Raw genomic sequence first — 5,438 nt, forward strand, 5'->3', positions numbered from 1 at the left:
CTTCCCCGCGTCCCTGAATTGGATTAAGCGGTTTAGAAAATGAATGAATGAATGAATGCCAATTTCAATTTGGAATTATTATTTTCATGTAAACTCGTAAAAGAATAAGTAAATTCTGAATTATTTAATTCCGAATTATCAATTCCGAATTAAAAATCATGTAACCGTAGCCATTGACTGAAATAATCTATTTTTGTCTAATTTTTTCAAATAGAAGTGTATTCTTAGTATTTCCCCAAAATTTTAGCAGAAACATACACTTCTTGGAAACCATTCAGGCTCCAACTGAAGATCACCTGATTTCCAATTAGGGACTAGTCAACTATGAAGCAGCATGGCAGGGGTGAAAGACAGTATTCAACCAGCTTTTCATTAAGCTTCATTATTTGGCACTGCAGTTACCTGCTTCCTCTCAGTTTCTATGTTTACATGGGAGTTTTAAAAGTTAATTCCATGTAAAAATGACCATGTAAACTCTTAATTCCTAATTGCAAATTTCTATTTGGAATTAAACTTAATTCCAAAGTGGCTGGTTTGTTCACATTTTAATTCCGAACTATTTAAATTCCTCTGTCATGTAAACCTTAATTCCGCTCTAAATTAATTCTGGTCGTTCCGCGCATGCTTGATACCTCGTCCTGTCCCGATGACGCGCATTGTTTTGCCTCCTGTGTTTGGTGGTCTATCTTTCTTCTCCTTCGAGGTTGCTACATAAAAGTGAAGTAGTATACTTAAAAACTGAGCATGAAACAGTATGTCCAGCTCCACTTTTGTCCAAGTCCTTTTAGACAGGGTATTTCTTCACTTTGTTATTGTTAAATTTACTGATTATTTGATCTGGTGTTCAGGTGAACCCTACCTTTCCTCGCTGATGATAACATAATTCATGAAAAAGAACAATTATTTGTTGCTTCCAGTTGATAATGGACTTTTCAGGTCCCAAGCTGACTTTTTTATCGGTCTAAATGATCTGGCCTATTTAGAATAATAAAATAATAAAATGATAAACTGGCACCAGCATGGAGTCCTGCTGCTGTGAAAGGACTATTATAGCTCTTTCAAACTGGCAGGGCTCCATGACTGAGTGTGTACATGTGAATTTGTATGTTTTTGTAATGATATAAACTTTTCCTTCATTTTTAAAAATGAAATTAAAAACATTATATAGATTAGGAATATTTGTTCATCCTCCAGATCTTCTTTGATTATTTTATTATTGAAAAATACAAATATGTTGTTGTGCATCATGTGATAAAAATGGAAGTTCGATGTTGTTTATGGTGGCTGGGAAATGCTTAACAGTATTACATCAGATTAAACACTTTTACATTTTCACAACACACATTTAGGTTAAAGAAACCATGCTTACACGAAATAACAAAAATACAATAGTAAAATGCTTATTTGATGGGACAAACAACTTTACTTAACTTATTACAAAAAATAACTGTAAAAATTGTGAAACACTTGCACTTTTACAGAGTTCTGAATAAACAGCTGAGGACAAAGACCTGACCTACCTGGAAGTGATGTTGTGGGGTTTGGTGTAGATGGGGACAAGACTGTGCAAACAGGAACCTAATCAGTTGCAGAATGGATCCAGGCAGTGCCTTAATCAACAGAGATGTTTTGCCCCATTCAGCAACTACTCTCAAGTGTTAGGGCCATTTATAGGTTACCAGGACACAACTTGGGCTTTCTCAACAATGTGGAATGAGAAAAGTTTGGCTTTAGAGACTTCTGCCATATATAAACTGAATCTAATGGAAAATGCTTAGCTTACGTGGTCTGGCACAGTGTTTCACATTTTGTATAGTTTTTATTCAGAAATGTTGTTTTGCTCTTGGTAAAAGTGTTTCAGCACTATGTTTTTTATTTTGTCCACGTTAACACGGTTTCTATTTTGTAAATGTATATAGAAAATGTAAATGTTTCACTAGAGGTAATATTCTTTTGCACTTCCCCTTTCACTGTAGTTTAATTACTTTTCCTGAGGACTAATGACTGTATTATATATTTAGATAAGATAATACATAATGATCTGCACTTCTATAGGTAACAAGAAACACAACCATTGAGGTATTTTCTTTATTATGTGCCTGCAAAGAATACTTTTCTGCAGTAAAAACCTACTCTGATTATATATCTCAGCTGCTCTTGGTTTCTAATGTCTTTTCAGAGAACAAGAATTTATTTCTCCCTAATTCCAGTTTTTATGCTAAGCTCAGCTAACCACCTGCTGGCATGTTCATGTTTCTTTCCATTATTTCCCAAACCTGTCCTTGAAGTGAAAGAGAGATTAAAGATCAGTGCATTCACAGTAAAAAAAAAAAACCTTTTCAGTGTGAGCTGACCAGGCCATGATCGAAGTATCTTTTCTCACTTTTTACAGATTTAGTTCTGTATGCCTCCAAGCTGCTGAAGCTACTTCATCATGTTTTTATGACCTATTCCGGCCAAACTAGCACTGCGGTCGCACACGCCGAATTGTTCTCTTGACAGCTGTTTGTGTCTTTATAATAGCTACTTGAAGGGGAATAAGTTTTATTTTCCCTCTGCACATTATTTTTGCTGATTCATGTGTCTTTTTATGATGTTGTTTCAGCTCTGAGCAGAATTCAAAAATAGTTACAAAGTGCTATTTCCAAGTATTTATATATCTACCAAATAAACTTCTTTATTGCTCAAATGTTGTTTTTTGGGCAGCAATAAGAGGGGACGACAAAAAGACTCACATTTCTTGATTTCCTCCCAATAAATTTTTGGAATTGTGATGTTACTGTCTCATGTGGCTTGAGGATCCGGGTAGTTTTCTCTCTGTGGTGTGTGAGCCCAAGGGCTTGTAACTCTGAGGTCTTTGTTTGTGTAATGAAGTGGCAATCTGCCTACACAGAGGATCACCCTCAAATCTGATGTTCACTATATCAAGTCTTTCTGTTTTTAATCTTCATTTTAGGAAAAAGTGTATTTTTCACCTCAGTCTTTAGGCATGGTTAACATTGGGGCATATTGGTATATTTGAGGTGCATGAAGAGTGCTTTTTTTCCCATGTGGCTACCACCTCTGTGTGTGTGTTCTTATATTTGACCTCTTACTGATATTGAACCCCTGTTTGGGCTCTGCCGTGCTGAGGGCCAAATGCAAATTGTATCTTAGAGGGCAGCTGGCAGGGAAAGTGCACGCTGCCCAAAGGATGTTGTGTTCTGCCTGACTATGGTGTGTTTGTATAGTCTTTTTTTTCCAAGGATGCTGTGGACTTTCCAGCTGTGGCACTGCAGGATCATCAGAAAAAACAACATCAACATTCGAGTAAATGGGAGGGGGACTGAAAACATGATCCACTCCACAGTGTGTTTGAAATGTTAACTAAAGAAAACAAGCTGTCTAATGGTTTTGTATTTATATATTTTCTTTGGAGGCTTTGAAGTCACGGCCCATGTTGCATGTCAGGCCCCAAGCAACCCCGTAAAGTAGCCTAACTGTGAATATACAGATTCCGAAATAAGCTTGATCTCACCTTTGACTCAGAGATGATTTCATTTAAACACTTTCCTTAAGACCTGGGTGTTCTTCTGACTAACTGTGTGTCTAAACGACAGAGTTACAACTTTTAAATCACACAATAACAAATCACCACACAAACTTTTTAATATTCCTGTATTTGGTAGTGCCTATTTCTAGGGAATAAGATTTTTTAAAAAAGTTTATAAAATGTTTAAATTAGGCAACAACCTGCAAAGCTTTTATGAGTTAACTCAGCTAGGTTGTGTGAACTACCAAACTTAACCCATCAAGACCAAACCCATGAAAAACATGATCAGATGAGTTAACTTTTTTATATGAGGTGTTTATTTGTCCTTTTAGCTAAATAAAAAATAAAGTAAGTGCCAAAATTGTGTGGGAATTTTTACCATTTATTACCATGTGATAGTTCAAAGTTGTAGTGATCTGCTTTCTGGTGGCCATTAATGGACAGAAGACAAAAATCAGACTGTGTTCCATTTGATTTTGAGCAAAGTTTGTCACATAAAGTGATGCAAAATGTCTCAGAAACTGTATCATATATGTCATGGTTGGTTTGTATGGGTTGAGATATTTCTATAAGTCTGCTCATGTCTGAACTGAAATAGCTCCTTTGTTAAGTTGACCGTGTCTCTGAAGTTCTTCAACTTATATGTACCCATTTAAATGTAGGTTCTCACAACAGTGGGTCTTTTTCCTGAGTTCACTCAAAAATGTTTGGCAGCTGGTCACTATCCTTTCTTTAGATTTTCTTTACTCATTCTTTACTTGTTAAGTCTTTATTCCATCCATCCATTTTCTATACTTGCTTCTCACTCATTCCACTGTGGGGTAATGGAGGAGATATGAGTTGAGAGGGAGAGAAGGGGAGGAAGGGAGATACAGACAAGTCGCCCGTCCATTGCACATCCAGCATAGAGACAAATAAGCACTCACACTCACTTCTATAGGGAGAAATTAGAGTGAACCATTGACCTTTTGGCCTGTTAGAGGAAGTTGGATACCCCCAAATACACATGAATACACATGAATAATCTACACTCAAACACCCTCATATACACTATTCTGCCATGTGTGTGAGATCCTTTATTTGGTACTAGCAACTGACATGTATTCATAGTATTTTGTTATGGTGAGATGACACAATTCCTAAGACTTGAACAACCATTTCACCATGCATGTTACCCTCACTTGTATTCATGGGGGCACAAATCATTATCTAAATTTGTCTTAGCTAAACTGTTGTTTCATCGCTCACTGACTTTGTAAACTTGGCATTTGCTCACTTAATTTACATTACCTAACTTTGCTCACCTATTTCTGATTTGGGTTTTTGCAGTGTAGAGGAAAAAGTGGGGAGAAAATGTATGGTAAGTTTTTACAGCCTCGATTCCATGCTTCTGTGATGGATTCATGTGTATTCAATACAATTTTGATTTAATTTTGTCAGTCCACATTGTTTATTAGATGTTAACTCCATAACTTATGCCTGCTGCAAAATTTTTTTTAAAGGAAATGTAAAAATTACATTTCAAAGAAGTTTAGAGAGCTTACCTTCATTCATTATCCTAACCGCTTAGTCCGATGAAGGGTCGCGGGGAAGCTGGAGCCTATCCCAGCAGTCTTTGGGTGAAAGGCAGGGTACACCCTGGACAGCTCGCCAGTCCATTGCAGTGCCACACAGAGAAAAACAACCACTCACTCCTATGGGCAATTTGTGACCAATAAACCTAACATGCATGTCTTTGGATGGTGGTTTTGAAACACAATGTTTTGCCTCCTCAAAAGTTACAGTGTAATTGCCCAAAACATTGTACTTTACAGACTTAAAAAGTAATGTAACCATGTTTAATAAGCTCAAGTAACAGCATATTTAAACCATCTAACACAATTATTCATTTTTTAACATTTAACCA

Source organism: Telmatherina bonti (genome assembly GCF_933228915.1).
Source record: "Telmatherina bonti genome assembly, chromosome: 14".
Taxonomy (NCBI): Eukaryota; Metazoa; Chordata; class Actinopteri; order Atheriniformes; family Telmatherinidae; genus Telmatherina; species Telmatherina bonti.